The sequence below is a fragment of the Oncorhynchus kisutch genome, linkage group LG30 (assembly GCF_002021735.2).
Source record: "Oncorhynchus kisutch isolate 150728-3 linkage group LG30, Okis_V2, whole genome shotgun sequence".
NCBI lineage: Eukaryota > Metazoa > Chordata > Actinopteri > Salmoniformes > Salmonidae > Oncorhynchus > Oncorhynchus kisutch.
In genome coordinates this window covers 41,493,051-41,510,404 of record NC_034203.2, presented here as the reverse complement: position 1 = coordinate 41,510,404, position 17,354 = coordinate 41,493,051, and the positions used below count along the sequence as shown (strand labels likewise).

General features: G+C 41.0%; 1 long non-coding RNA gene across 1 annotated transcript; it reads right to left on the bottom strand.

The window, feature by feature from the left end:
• Positions 1–15,087: 15,087 nt before the first annotated feature.
• LOC109885319 (uncharacterized) lies at positions 15,088–16,703 on the bottom strand. The gene is made up of 3 exons (XR_002254534.2): positions 16,578–16,703; positions 16,147–16,228; positions 15,088–15,566 (listed from the first exon to the last, which is right to left on the bottom strand). It is a non-coding gene; the product is annotated as an uncharacterized LOC109885319 (long non-coding RNA).
• Positions 16,704–17,354: the final 651 nt, after the last annotated feature.

Sequence of the window (17,354 nt, the reverse complement as noted above, 5' to 3'; positions counted from 1 at the left end):
CCAACTCGAAAAAACACACAGCCATTTTTCCAGCCAAAGAGAGGAGTCACAAAAAGCAGAAATATAGATAAAATGTATCACTAACCTTTGATGATCTTCATCAGATGATACTCATAGGACATCATGTTACACAATACATGTATGTTTTGTTCAATAATGTGCATATTTATATCAAAAAATCAGAGTTTTACATTGGCGCCTTATGTGCAGTAATATTTTGATTCCAAAACATCCGGTGATTTTGCAGGAATACTCATAATAAACATTGATAAAAGATACAAGTGTTGTTCACAGAATTAAAGATAGACTTCTCCTTAATACAACCGCTGTGTCAGATAAAATAAAAAAACAAGGCTCTCTGCCAGACAGCTGACTCAAAGAGGTCTCATGAGCCCCTCCTTTATAGTAGAATCCTCATTCAAGTTTCAAAAGACGGTTGACATCTAGTGGAAGTCGTCGGAAGTGCAACCTCATCCATATCTCAATGTGTATTCGTTGGGCCAAGCTTTGAAAAACTACAAACCTCAGATGTCCCACTTCCTGGTTGGATTTTTCTCAGGTTTTCGCCTGGCATATGAGTTCTGTCATACTGACAGACATCATTCAAACAGTTTTAGAAACTTCAGAGTGTTTTCTATCGAATACTAATAATAATATGCATATATTAGCATTTGGGACACAGTAGGAGGCAGTTCACTCTGGGCACGCTATTCATCCAAAAGCGAAAATGCTGCCCCCTATCCCAAAAACGTTACACTTATTTTTCATTAACCTCTTGCGACGAGCAAACCCGTATCCGGGAGCGTAATCATAGCCTCAAACGCATTAGCATAACGCAGCGGACATAAATACCCCTACAAACTTTTCCTATTCATGAAAATCTCAAATGAAAGGAAATAAATACATTCAAACACAAGCTTAGCCTTTTGTTAACAACACTGTCATCTCAGATTTTCAAAATATGCGTTACAGCCAACGTTAGACTAACATTTGAGTAAGTTTATCATGGCATAATGCTATGCTAGCTCTGCTGGCAGCAGGCAACATTTTCACGAAAATAAGAAAAGCAACCAAATTAAATCATTTACCTTTGAAGAACTTCGGATGCTTTTCACTCAGGAGACTCCAAGTTAGATAGCAAATGTTCCTTTTTTTCAAAAAGATTAATTGTGTAGGCGAAATAGCTCCCGTTTCTTCATCATGCTTGGCTGAGTAATCGACCGTAAAATGCTACAACTATAACGCCAAACTTTTTTTCAAAATTTGCTCCATAATATCGACAGAAACACAGCAAACGTTGTTTAGGATCCATCCTCAAGGTGTTTTTAACATATATATTCGATAATATATCCGTTGAGGCAATTGGTTTCTCATAAGAAGCGATTGGAAAAATGTCTACCTCAGTATTTTACGCAAGATTTTCTGCAGGAGACACTATGTGACCACGTGCTATATATGGTCCCTTACAGCCATTCTTCAATGGAAATGCCTAAAAAGACATCACAATGCTGTAGACACCTTGGGGAAGACGTAAGCTCATTCGTAGCTCATTCACACAAAAATGCGTCACTTCCTGGTTGGATTTTTATCTGGGTTTCGCCTGTAACATCAGTTCTGTGGCACTCACAGACAATATCTGTGCAGTTTTGGAAACGTCAGAGTGTTTTCTTTCCAAAGCTGTCAATTATATGCATAGTCGAGCATCTTTTCGTGACAAAATATCTTGTTTAAAACGGGAACGTTTTTCATCCAAAATGTTTAATAGCGCCCCCTAATGCAATTAAGCTGCATTGTTGGTTAAGTGCTTGTAAGTAAGCATTTCACTGTTGTATTCGGCGCATGTAACATTTGATTTGATACACATGTGCACATTTGCGGTTTGTCCCATTTTTGCGAATTATAGGTTGGTGAGCGGAACCCCAGACCTCACAACCACAAAGGGAAATGGGTTCCATAACTGATTCCAGGATTCTATAACTGATTCCAGGATTCTATAACTGATTCCAGGATTTTTTTTGCCAGATTCTAATTGGTATTTCAAATTCTATGTTCCTTTTGAAGGTCCTTCTTGCCTCATTCACAGCTTTGTGGAAGTTACCTGTGGCGCCGAGGTATGTATAGTTTTTTTGTGTGCTCTAGGGCAACAGTATCTAGATGGAATTTTGTATTTGTGGTCCTGGCAACTGGACCTTTTTTGGAACCACCTTTTTTTTGTCTTACTGAGATATACTGTCAGGGCCCAGGTCTGACAGGAATCTGTGCAGAAGATCTTGGTGCTGCTGTAGGTCTTCCTTGGTTGGTGACAGGAGCACCAGATCATCATCTATATCTCAATTCAATTCTCTCTATTCTCTCTGTTCTCTCTCTCTCGCTCTCCCTCTCCAGCCTAATTAACATACTAACATCTGTCTATCCTCTTTTTATGAAGGAAAAACTCTCCTTCTCTCTGTTCCTCTCCGAGCATATGCCAGCGAACATCTCTCTGTTGGGGTTTAGACTCCTCAGCATTACCTGCTGTTGACCCTGTCGATGACGTGTCTGTGGGCGAGAGGGACTGAGGGAGAACCACGGCAGATGACAACAGTTAGCACATCGCTCCTCTGTGTCCACTTGTCATATAGTCTCTCTCTCTCTGTCTCTCTCTCTCTCTCTCTCTCTCTCTCTCTCTCTCACTCTCTCTCTCTCTCTCTCTATCATCTATCTCTCTATTCCCTGTCTGCGCAGAGCTCAAAGACTGGTGAGGGAAGGGAATTCCTCAAACACACAGATGTTGTGATAACCACTCAGAGGGAGCCAATTATAATACCGTCATTTCCTGTCAATACAGCAGTAGACTTAGAAAAGCCCACTGGGTTCATATTGACTACAGTACCGTAGTCCTGCACAGAGCACTGGGTTCATATTGACTACAGTGCCGTAGTCCTGCACAGAGCACTGGGTTCATATTGACTACAGTACCGTAGTCCTGCACAGAGCACTGGGTTCAAATTGACTACAGTACCGTAGTCCTGCACAGAGCACTGGGTTCAAATTGACTACAGTACCGTAGTCCTGCACAGAGCACTGGGTTCAAATTGACTACAGTACCGTAGCCCTGCACAGAGCACTGGGTTCATATTGACTACAGTACCGTAGCCCTGCACAGAGCACTGGGTTCATATTGACTACAGTACCGTGGCCCTGCACAGAGCACTGGGTTCATATTGACTACAGTACTGTAGCCTTGCACAGAGCACTGGGTTCATATTGACTACAGTACCGTAGCCCTGTACAGAGCACTGGGTTCATATTGACTACAGTACCGTGGCCCTGCACAGAGCACTGGGTTCATATTGACTACAGTACTGTAGCCCTGCACAGAGCACTGGGTTCATATTGACTACAGTACCGTAGCCCTGCACAGAGCATTGGGTTCATATTGACTACAGTACCGTAGCCCTGCACAGAGCACTGGGTTCATATTGACTACAGTACCGTAGCCCTGCACAGAGCACTGGGTTCATATTGACTACAGTACCGTGGCCCTGCACAGAGCACTGGGTTCATATTGACTACAGTACTGTAGCCCTGCACAGAGCACTGGGTTCATATTGACTACAGTACCGTAGCCCTGCACAGAGCATTGGGTTCATATTGACTACAGTACCGTAGCCCTGCACAGAGCACTGGGTTCATATTGACTACAGTACCGTAGCCCTGCACAGAGCACTGGGTTCATATTGACTACAGTACCGTGGCCCTGCACAGAGCACTGGGTTCATATTGACTACAGTACCGTGGCCCTGCACAGAGCACTGGTTTCATATTGACTACAGTACCGTGGCCCTGCACAGAGCACTGGGTTCATATTGACTACAGTACCGTAGCCCTGCACAGAGCACTGGGTTCATATTGACTACAGTGCCGTAGCCCTGCACAGAGCGCTGAGGTAACATGTGTTGTGTCCCCATTGGCGCCCTGTTGTGCTATGAGCCCTGGTCAAAAGTAATACCATTTGGGACAAGGAACCTGTAATGACAAAGTCACACTAGTCTTTATCTCACAACTCTACTTCTGCCTGACTGAGCCCCAGTTGGAGTCTGGGGAGAGATCTCATTGTGTTTTTAAAAATGATTTATTCAACCAGGCAAGTCAGTTAAGAACACATTCTTATTTACAGTGACGACGTAAAGCAGGTTAACTGCCTTGTTCAGAATGACAGATTTTTACCTTTGTCAGCTCAGGGATTTGATCCAGCAACCTTTCAGTTACTGGCCCAACATTCTAACCACTAGGCTACCCCGTCATGATTGTCAGATTGATGGGCTAAGTGTGTAGACAGCTCTCTATACAGGGTCACATTTCCTACAGGTTCTGTGATGGTGACAAGGTCCTATTCTACAGAACCTGAAGGGACAATCCATCTTCTACACATTTTCAATCCATCCTTCAACATCTCCATCTTTCAACATCTCCATCCTTCAACATCTCCATTCTTCAACATCTCCATTCTTCAACATCTCCATCTTTCAACATCTCTATCCTTCAACATCTCCATCTTTCAACATCTCCATACTTCAACATCTCCATCTTTCAACATCTCCATCCTTCAACATCTCCATCTTTCAACATCTCCATCCTTCAACATCTCCATTCTTCAACATCTCCATTCTTCAACATCTCCATCTTTCAACATCTCTATCCTTCAACATCTCCATCTTTCAACATCTCCATACTTCAACATCTCCATCTTTCAACATCTCCATCCTTCAACATCTCCATTCTTCAACATCTCCATTCTTCAACATCTCCATCTTTCAACATCTCTATCCTTCAACATCTCCATCTTTCAACATCTCCATACTTCAACATCTCCATCTTTCAACATCTCCATCCTACAACATCTCCATCCATCAACATCTCCATACTTCAACATCTCCATCCTTCAACATCCCTATCCTTCAACATCTCCATCCTTCAACATCTCCATCTTTCAACATCTCCATCCTTCAACATCTCCATCTTTCAACATCTCCATCCTTCAACATCCCTATCCTTCAACATCTCCATCCTTCAACATCCCTATCCTTCAACATCTCCATTCTTCAGTAACTCAAATTCTGCCCTCCTATCTTTCCTCCACCCCTCAGTCCCCTCTCCACTCATCAATCCCCTCTCCACCCGTCAGTCCCCTCTCCACCCCTCAGTCCCCTCTCCACCCCTCAGTCCCCTCTCCACTCATCAATCCCCTCTCCACCCCTCAGTCCCCTCTCCACCCCTCAGTCCCCTCTCCACCCCTCAGTCCCCTCTCTACTCATCAGTCCCCTCTCCACCCCTCAGTCCCCTCTCCACCCCTCAGTCCCCTCTCCACCCCTCAGTCCCCTCTCCACCCCTCAGTCCCCTCTCCAACACTCAGTCCCCTCTCCACCCCTCAGCCCCCTCTCCACCCCTCAGTCCCCTCTCCAACCCTCAGTCCCCTCTCCACTCATCAGTCCCCTGTCCTTCACACCACTCCTGAGGAAAACATATTTAGCTCCACTCTGTTTATATTGCCTGAAATGTCAGAGCTAGCAGAAGTGGCCCTGGAGGAGCTGGCACTCATTTAACTACGTTCCAATTGTCACACTATTCTCTATGTGGTGCACTACTTTTGAACAGGGCACTATGGACCCTAGTCAAAAGTAGTGCACTATCTAGGGAACAGCGTGCCATTTGGGAAGCAGAAGTCACTATCTGCTCAGACGAGATGTGGAGAGTGTCTGGCGTTTTCATATTACCAGATTAATATATTTTCCAATTTCTCTTCCCGTGATTTTATACCACTGTACGGTTGATGTGTTCTTTCAGATGTATTTATATAACGGTGTCTCGAGAGGATGCTGCATATCTGAACTATGCTGTTGAGTACACACAGGGCCAAGGCTGTTGGTATTTCTAAAGGTTTTAAGTGCCCGAGGAGGGAAATGAAAGCGTGTTTATTTGACCTTTATAAATTTAACAAGGAAGTCCCATCGTGGTCAGAGAAACTCTTTTACATGGGGAGACATGGAAAAGAGTGTGTATCAGTCTCACTGATATTGAAGCATCATTGAAGAGTGTGTGTGTGTGTGTGTGTGTGTGTGTGTGTGTGTGTGTGTGTGTGTGTGTGTGTGTGTGTGTGTGTGTGTGTGTGTGTGTGTGTGTGTGTGTGTGTGTGTGTGTGTGTGTGTGTGTGTGTGTGTGTGTGTGCACACATGTAATATCATTCATATGGAACTATATCTACAACGATTAATCTCTGCGATATTTCTGGATATTATTGTCCCCTCTCTCTATTCCTTCAGATGACCCCATGCCTTCTCCAAAAGTCTGTCTTCCTTCTCTGTAGTTCTGGGAAATGTGACTTTTAGTTTCCTAAAGAGTCTCGTTCGGAACATGGTAGAAAAGCCAGAACCACCAAGGGTGTTTTCTTTAGAAAAGCCACTGATCACAAACCCACTTCACACATGATCCATATCTGCCCTGAGGTCAGGTTTAGATTGATAGTGGATTGGAGGTAAATAATACAGGGTGGTTTTTTTATGCCTGCCCTGAGGTCAGGTTTAGATTGATAGTGGATTGGAGGTAAATGATGCAGGGTGTTTTTTTTTATTTCTGACCCAAGGTCAGGTTTAGATTCACCCTCTCGGTGTGTTCTTTTCCCTAAACCCAGATTATCTCTAGTCTAACCTCACAACCTCCTCAAAATCCCTTCTGACAAATAATCTTCAGATATCAGATCAAAGGTCCGTCTTATTTAATATCTCTCATTTAGCAGACTCCTTTCTCTCTGACTTTCATGCTGCATTCATTTTATGTGTGGGTGGACACAGCAGGAATCAAACCCACAATACAGGCCTTGAAAGCTCCATGCTCCACCAACAGAGCTACAGAAGACACTGTGATATTTACAGCCTTCTTTGATTATTTATGTTAATGATAAAGCATCAAACCATTAGGGAGTGGGCACCGAGACTTAAAAAATAAAAATAGATGTCACAGAGTGGCCCTTTAAAGCCTGCCATCCAGATCACAGAGTGGCCCTTTAAAGCCTGCCATCCAGATCACAGAGTGACCCTTTAAAACCTGCCATCCAGATCACAGAGTGGCCCTTTAAAGCCTGCCATCCAGATCACAGAGTGACCCTTTAAAACCTGCCATCCAGATCACAGAGTGGCCCTTTAAAGCCTGCCATCCAGATCACAGAGTGACCCTTTAAAGCCTGCCATCCAGATCACAGAGTGACCCTTTAAAGCCTGCCATCAATATCACAGAGTGACCCTTTAAAGCCTGCCATCCAGATCACAGAGTGACCCTTTAAAGCCTGCCATCAATATCACAGAGTGACCCTTTAAAGCCTGCCATCCAGATCACAGAGTGACCCTTTAAAGCCTGCCATCCAGATCACAGAGTGACCCTTTAAAGCCTGCCATCCAGATCACAGAGTGACCCTTTAAAGCCTGCCATCAATATCACAGAGTGACCCTTTAAAGCCTGCCATCAATATCACAGAGTGACCCTTTAAAGCCTGCCATCAATATCACAGAGTGACCCTTTAAAGCCTGCCATCAATATCACAGAGTGACCCTTTAACACTAGAACTGCCATGAGACACTGACGTTTGATTTTGTAAATAAATAAAATAAACAGTCCCCAAACAAAGGCTATAGCTAAAAAAACAGTCCTGCTCCTTCCTGGCTTGTCCTAAATGTTTGTATTTTACACTTCTCATTCGTCAGATTTTGAAATCACAAACAGAAAAGTATGTAGAGCCTTTTTCCCTTCACCTTTTCACAACATTACCCGACAAGACAATCTGCTTAATGGGCAATATGTAAAGGTCTGTGTGTAGCTGGTGCAGAGGAGTCAGGCTCAGGACAGCAGAGATGAGGAAATCAAAGTAACTTTACTCAAAGTTATCAAAATACAAGAGCATTACCAAGCCCACAATACAACAAACAATACAACAAACAATCACTCACAAATACAACATGTAGAACAGGGGGTTAAATAATAAACAAGTAATTAGTTGAAGCCAGGTGTGAAAAGATAAAGACAGAACAAATGGAAAATGAAAAATGGATCGGCGCCGCCCGATGAAGGAGAGGGACCGACTTCGGCGGAAGTCGTGACACAATAATTGTACACCTTACTTCACAAATGAATTTAAATGAGGCCTAAGTGAACGATGAGGAGGGTGAAGAGGTGGATTTAGATTAGAGAGACAAGGATGAGTTTGTTATATGCCTATCGATCAGCAGCCAAACATTTGCACTCCTTGCGGTCAAATGTCTCACTCAGCATTAAAATAACAAACATGGTTAGAATGATAGAATGTATCACTCAGCATTAAAATAACAAACATGGTTAGAATGATAGAATGTATCACTCAGCATTAAAATAACAAACATGGTTAGAATGATAGAATGTATCACTCAGCATTAAAATAACAAACATGGTTAGAATGATAGAATGTATCACTCAGCATTAAAATAACAAACATGGTTAGAATGATAGAATGTATCACTCAGCATTAAAATAACAAACATGGTTAGAATGATAGAATGTATCACTCAGCATTAAAATAACAAACATGGTTAGAATGATAGAATGTATCACTCAGCATTAAAATAACAAACATGGTTAGAATGATAGAATGTATCACTCAGCATTAAAATAACAAACATGGTTAGAATGATAGAATGTATCACTCAGCATTAAAATAACAAACATGGTTAGAATGATAGAATGTATCACTCAGCATTAAAATAACAAACATGGTTAGAATGATAGAATGTATCACTCAGCATTAAAATAACAAACATGGTTAGAATGATAGAATGTATCACTCAGCATTAAAATAACAAACATGGTTAGAATGATAGAATGTATCACTCAGCATTAAAATAACAAACATGGTTAGAATGATAGAATGTATCACTCAGCATTAAAATAACAAACATGGTTAGAATGATAGAATGTATCACTCAGCATTAAAATAACAAACATGGTTAGAATGATAGAATGTATCACTCAGCATTAAAATAACAAACATGGTTAGAATGATAGAATGTATCACTCAGCATTAAAATAACAAACATGGTTAGAATGATAGAATGTATCACTCAGTATTAAAATAACAAACATGGTTAGAATGATAGAATGTATCACTCAGCATTAAAATAACAAACATGGTTAGAATGATAGAATGTATCACTCAGCATTAAAATAACAAACATGGTTAGAATGATAGAATGTATCACTCAGCATTAAAATTAAAAACATGGTTAGATTAATAGTCTGTGATTGATTTCTTTATTCTCATTCTCTTTATTTCACGTGTGAGCACACCAACGCAGGATCAATCCATTGACGTGCCTTTGTATGGTTACACAAGGACCATGCCAATACCGGGGAAGCTCATTTGCAGGCCATTGGAACAGACCCTTATTGGCGTTGCACCAACTAAACAAAGAATTAATAACTTATAACTTAATACCTCTTTCAAAACAGCCATGTTGTTCCTGTCCAATGTGTTTTTTTTAACCTTTATTTAACTAGGCAAGTCAGTTAAGAACAAATTATTATTTTCAAAGACGGCCTAGGAACAGTGGGGTAACTGCCTGTTCAGGGGATTTGAACTTGCAACCTTTCGGTTACTAGTCTAACGCTCTAACCACTAGGCTACCCTGTCGCCCCATTTAATTAACTTGTGTGGCATGGATAGAGAACTGATGCGTATGATTGATTGATTGACTGACTGACTGATTGATTCACAAATTGATTGATTCACAAATTGATTGATTGACTGATTGATTCACTAATTGATTGATTGACTGATTGACTGATTTATTCACTGTTGATTGAGTGATTCACTAATAGATTGATTCACTAATTGATTTATTGATTCGCTAATTGATTGAATGATTCACTAATTGACTGATTGACTTATTTATTCACTGATTGATTGATTGACTGATTGGTTGACTGATTGACTGATTCATTGATTGATTGACTTATTTATTGACTGATTGATTGATTCACTAATTGATTGACTGATTGATTGACTGATTGATTCTCTAATTGATTGATTGATTGACTGATTGATTAACTGTTGATTGAGTGATTCACTAATTGATTGAATGATTCGCTAATTGATTGAATGATTCACTAATTGACTAATTGGTTGACTGATGGATTGACTGATTTATTGATTCACTAATTGATTGATTGATTGACTAATTGACTGATTGGTTGACTGATGGATTGACTGATTTATTGACTGATTCACTAATTGATTGACTGACTAACATATTCACTAATTGACTGATTGACTGATTCACTAATTGATTGATTGACTAATTGACTGATTGATTGACTGATTGGTTTACATAAAAAACAACATATAAACACAGTAGTGACATTTAAAAAACCTGACAGGCATTACACAATAAAATCAGAGATAGATTTCCGTTGTAGTCCGTAAAGGAAGATGACCTGATTTTATATATAATATACTGGGTGAGGACAAGGGCATACACAGCTATAGATAAATATACTGGGTGAGGACAAGGGTGGACACAGCTATAGATAAATATACTGGGTGAGGACAAGGGTGGACACAGCTATAGATAAATATACTGGGTGAGGACAAGGGTGGACACAGCTATAGATAAATATACTGGGTGAGGACAAGGGTGGACACAGCTATAGATAAATATACTGGGTGAGTGTTTGTGTGTGTGTGTGTTTGTCACAAAAGCCTGTATCTGGGTACCCTTAGGTAATCTGGCATAAAAGTATAATTTGTGGCGGTCTGCGATTCGTTGTACCAACCTGTCAGAGCTGAATCAGTGTTTTGTTTACGTGTGCAGCCCAAGCTCCAGTGGATTTTGCTTGTGTGTGTCTCCGTGTGTGCGTCTCTCTCTCTCTCTCTCTCTCTCTCTCTCTCTCTCTCTCTCTCTTCTCTCTCTCTCTCTCTCTCTCTCTCTCTCTCTCTCTCTCTCTGTGTGTGCGTCTCTCTCTCTCTCTCTCCCTCTCTCTGTCTCTCTCTCTCTCTCTCTCTCTGTCTCTCTCTCTCTCTCTCTCTCTCTCTGTCTGTCTCTCTCTCTTTCTGTCTGTCTCTCTCTCTCTCTCTGTGTGTGTGTCTCTCTCTCTCTCTGTGTGTGCGTGTGTGCGTGCGTGTGTGTGTGAAAACATAGCGAGAGCAGAGCGCATTCCTTCGGAGTGACGGAAAAGAGAAAGAGAGAGAGAGGGAGACAGACAGAAAGAGAGAGAGAGAGAGACAGAGAGAGAGAGAGAGAGAGAGAGAGAGAGAGAGAGAGAGAGAGAGAGAGAGAGAGACGCACACGGAGGAGAAAAGACAGGGAAGGAGTTATTAGTCAGGGCAGAATGATCGTCTTGGGAAATGCTTCTGCTCTTTTCTCAGTGAGAAGACAAAAGTCAAAGGCTGACAGAAAACAGCACTTTATATTTCTTGAATGCTGAGTCTTCAAATGTTGCTGTCAGTACAGCTTTGCTCGATGCCCCTTTAAGTGGATCTATTTGCAAAGAGAGGAACTGTCTGGTGACCTTAAAACCAGACCATGACTGAACGCTGATTGTTTCTGTCTTTTTATCCTGTCAGTTCTAGAGAATGTATTTACTTTTAAGGACACTCATTTTAAGTGACAGGACTGAAACACAGACTCCCGGTTGTGGCATTATCTAATTTCTTCAACAGAGAGATCTCTCCCAAAATCTACAAGGCTAAGCACACTGATTAATTTAGCTGACAACAGTGCTCATAATAGCATTCATACGATAAACACCCAACAGATTCGTGTTTGTTCTGACTCTCATTATAATTCCAATAATTTATTTCACCACCCACCATCCTAACCGCCGCTAACCTATTGACAACCTGTACTCCCTGTTCACCCACGACTGCGTGGCCACGCACGCCTCCATCTCAATCATCATGTTTGCAGACGACACAACAGCAGTAGGCCTGATTATTAACAATGATGAGACGGCCTACAGGGAGGAGGTGAGGGTTCTGGTGGAGTGGAACCAGGAAAATAACATGTCTCTCAACGTCAACGAAATGATCATAAACTTCAGGAAACAGCAGAGGGAGCACCCCCCTATCTACATCGACGGGCTCGCAGTGGAGAAGGTGGAAAGCTTCAAGTTCCTTGGCGTACACATCACTGACAATCTGAAATGGTCCACCCACACAGACAGTGTGGTGAAGAATGCGCAACAGAGCCTCTTCAACCTCAGGAGGCTGAAGAAATTCGGCTTGGACCCTAAGACCCTCACAAACTTTTATAGATGCACAATTGAGAGCATCCTGTCGGGCTGTATCGCTGCTTTCCAGAGGGTGGTGCGGTCAGCCCAACGCATCACTGGGGGCACACTGCCTGCCCTCCAGGACACCTACAGCTCCCGATGTCACAGGGAAGCCAAAAAGGACATCAACCACCCGAGCCACGGCCTGTTCACCCCGCTATCATCCAGAAGGCGAGGTCAGTACAGGTGCATCAAAGCTGGGACCGAGAGACTGAAAAACAGCTTCTATCTCAAGGCCATCAGACTGTTAAACAGCCACCACTAACATTGAGTGGCTGCTGCCAACACACTGACCATCAGACTGTTAAACAACCAACACCCGGTTACTCAACCCTGCACCTTAGAGGCTGCTGCCCTGTATACACTACTGTTCTAAAGTTTGGGGTCACTTAGAAAATGTCCTTATTTCTTAAATAAAAGCACATTTTTTTTGTCCATGAAAATAAATAAAATTGATCAGAAATACAGTGTAGACATTGTTAATATTGTAAATTACTATTGTAGCTGGAAACAGCAGATTTTTTAAAATGGAATATCTACATAGGTGTACAGAGGCCCATTATCAGCAACCATGACCCCTGTGTTCCAATGACACGTTGTATTAGCTAATACAAATGTATAATTTGAAAAGGTTAATTGATCATTAGAAAACCCTGTTGCAATTATGTTCGCACAGCTGAAAACTGTTGTTCTGATTAAAGAAGCAATAAAACTGGCCTTCTTTAGACTAGTTGAGTATCTGGAGCATCAGCATTTTAGGTTTGATTAAATTTATTTATTTATTTATTTATTTTACCTTTATTTAACCAGGTAGGCAAGTTGAGAACAAGTTCTCATTTACAATTGCGACCTGGCCAAGATAAAGCAAAGCAGTTCGACAGATAAAACGACACAGAGTTACACATGGAGTAAAAACAAACATACAGTCAATAATGCAGTATAAACAAGTCTATATACAATGTGAGCAAATGAGGTGAGAAGGGAGGTAAAGGCAAAAAAGGCCATGATGGCAAAGTAAATACAATAGGCTCAAAATGGCCAGAAACAAAGGACTTTCTTCTGAAATTCGTCAGTCTATTCTGGTTCTGAGAAATGAAGGCTATTCCGTGCGAGAAATTGTTAAAAAACTGAAGATCTCATACAATGCTGTGTACTACTCCCTTCACAGAGCAGAGCAAACTGGCCCTAACCAGACTAGAAAGAAAAGTGGGAGGCCCCAGTGCACAACTGGGCAAGAGGACAAGTACATGAGAGTGTCTAGTTTGAGAAACAGAGGCCTCACAAATCCTCAACTGGCAGCTTCATTAAATAGTACCCACAAAACACCAGTCTCAGAGTCAACAGTGAAGAGGTGACTCCGGGATGCTGGCCTTCTAGGCAGAGTTCCTCTGTCCAGTCTCAACGTCAACAGTGAAGAGGTGACTCCAGGATGCTGGCCTTCTAGGCAGAGTTCCTCTGTCCAGTGTCTGTGTTCTTTTGGTCATCTTTTATTTTTATTGGCCAGTCTGAGATATGGCTTTTTCTGTGAAGGCCAGCATCCCGGAGTCACCTCTTCACTGTTGACGTTGAGACTGGACAGAGGAACTCTGCCTAGAAGGCCAGCATCCCGGAGTCGCCTCTTCGCTGTTGACTCTGAGACTGGTGTTTTGTGGGTACTATTTAATGAAGCTGCCAGTTGAGGACTTCTGAGGCGTCTGTTTCTCAAACTAGACACTCTAATGTACTTGTCCTCTTGCTTAGTTGTGCACCGGTTTTTCTAATGATCAATTAGCCTTTTAAAATGATAAACATGAATTAGCTAACACAACGTGCCATTGGAACACAGGAGTGATGGTTGCTGATAATGGGCCTCTGTTCACCTATGTACATATTCACCTGTACATATGTAGATATTCCATAAAAAAACAGCCCTTTTAGCTACAATAGTCATTTACAACATTAACAATGTCTACACTGTATTTCTGATCAATTTGATGTCATTTTAACGTACAGAAAAAGGTGTTTTTCTTTCAAAAACAAGGACATTTCCTAGTGACCCCAAACTTTTAAAAGGTAGTGTACGTAGTCATGGAATCACTGGTCGCTTTAGTAATGGAACACTTTATCAATAGTGTTTACATACTGCTTTACTCATTACATATGTATATACTCTATTATATTCTACTGTATCTATATTCATATGTATATACTCTATTATATTCTACTGTATCTATATTCATATGTATATACTCTATTATATTCTACTGTATCTATATTCATATGTATATACTCTATTATATTCTACTGTATCTATATTCATATGTATATACTCTATTATATTCTACTGTATCTATATTCATATGTATATACTCTATTATATTCTACTGTATCTATATTCATATGTATATACTCTATTATATTCTACTGTATCTATATTCATATGTATATACTCTATTATATTCTACTGTATCTATATTCATATGTATATACTCTATTATATTCTACTGTATCTATATTCATATGTATATACTCTATTATATTCTACTGTATCTATATTCATATGTATATACTCTATTATATTCTACTGTATCTATATTCATATGTATATACTCTATTATATTCTACTGTATCTATATTCATATGTATATACTCTATTATATTCTACTGTATCTATATTCATATGTATATACTCTATTATATTCTACTGTATTTTAGTCAATGCCACTTCGACATTGCTCGTCCTAATATTTATATATTTCTTAATTCCATTATTTCCCTTTTAGATTTGTGTGTATTGTTGTGAGATATTGTTAGATACTACTGCGCTGTTGGAGCTAGAAACTGAATGTGACCAAATGTGACCAATAAAATGGGGTTTGATTTGAACATCAGTAATTAAGACACTGATATACAATACAGTGTTTCTGAAGCCAAAGTCAGTAGATTTAGTTGCCAGGGTGTGTTTGTGTGGGTAAGAACGTCTGCTAAATGATTAAAATGTGTGTCTGAACCGATGCTAACCTATTGACTGAACAGACATACAGGATCTGTCAACAACAATATAAATATCGTTCAACTCCTAGGGGGGAAGGGTGAGTTTCTTCAGAGTTTAGGGAAGAAGGGCAGGGTTCTAAGTGCGGGGATTATGAGATCTTGCTGTTTAACACGTCTGTAGCTTTAATGAGAACAGCTTCCTCTTGGGTTTCCTTTATCCTTTATCCTCTTCCTCTACCAATCACAGAGTCACATAATGAGACCTGCAAGAGACACACAACGAATGGTTGTCATTTCTTTTCTCTTTGATTTATCACAGTTCATGTTACTGGGCGTCAGACATAACAGACAAAATACTTCACAATTTACATACATTTAACGAGAGCTGTTTAGTATGTGTGTGTGTGTACTGTACTTATGTCATCTGAGGATATGGTTACAAATCTCCATTTTGCCTTAACAATTGGGGTTCTATTCAATCATATCCGCATTATCCGACATCCTCTCAGTGGTTGTTTTGACGGTGTTTTGGTGGTGGAACTGCGTTAGAGCTGTCAAATCCACAAGCGGCTCCTGGCATTCAACCAAGAGCGAACATTGCCATTGGCTGCACAGAGTCACGTTAAGAGAAATCCCATGCAGCGTTGTTTACAAAAGTGCGAAAACTGGAATGTGAGATGTAATCTACACCTCGATTTGGCTGATAGAAAACCTCATTGTTTCCTTTAATGATTTTATTTCATTTTAAATTTGAGCGTAATTATTTTAGCCTACACTTTTTTTGTTCTGAACTTCTAAATAGGAGTGGGGTGGGTGTGGCTTCATGACAATGAAGCTGCTCACCAATTTGACGGCTCCAACTCAGTTCCACCTCCAACACCGCCAAAAACATCAGCTATGCGGCTGTCTGAATCTAGGCCTCGATCTATAATACAGACCAATGAGTAATACATAATCCCATCCCCACTTGAGGAAGGGTTCCAAGAACGTTCTATCAAACAATGTTGTAACATTCTATCAAACAATGATGTAACATTCTATCAAACAATGATGTAACATTCTATCAAACAATGTTGTAACATTCTATCAAACAATGTAACATTCTATCAAACAATGTTGTAACATTCTATCAAACAATGTTGTAACATTCTATCAAACAATGTTGTAACATTCTATCAAACAATGTTGTAACATTCTATCTCTACGGTAACAACTGTGGAATTACAGTCCGAAGGGCAGAATGTAGGAACAAATCCCATGTTGCAAATACACACCCATCAGCTTAACGCTGCATGCAGAAGAGTACTCTTTGTTGTCCAGGCTTGCCTCCACCGTGCTCGGTACAGACACTGATGTGTGAGTTTCTTCTCGCCAACACTCTGTGTGTCTCAAATGTCAACCTATTCCTTATATAGTGCACTATTTTAAAAAGTAGAGCACTATAAAAAGGGAGTAGGGCCCTATAGGCCCTGGCCAAAAGTAGTGCACTATAAAGGGAGTAGGGCCCTGGGCCCTGGCCAAAAGTAGTGCACTATAAAGGGAACAGGGCCCTATATGCCCTGGCCAAAAGTAGTGCACTATAAAGGGAGTAGGGTGTAATTTGGGACGTATTCCTCTGTGGAGTCATTATCAACATCCAACACATGTTGGTCTTAGACTATATGCTCTGTTGGGGGTTGTGTTCTCAACAGGAGGAGCATACGGAGGAGGAGCATACGGATGTCTACACACACACACACACACACACACACACACACACACACACACACACACACACGCACGAATCCGTCTGAGCTCTTAATATACCAGCAACAATTCCTTGGCATTTCCAACTGTCACGTGATGTAGCTGATGTCTGATGTCTGACACTGCACTGGAAGAACAATGTATTCATTATCCTTCCGGATCCATCTGTCTGACAGCTCTCTCTCTCTCTCTCTCTCTGACAGCTCTCTCTCTCTCCCTTCCACTCTCTCTCTCTCTCTCTCTCTCTCTCTCTGACAGCTCTCTCTCTCTCTCTCTCTCTCTCTCTCTCTCTGACAGCTCTCTCT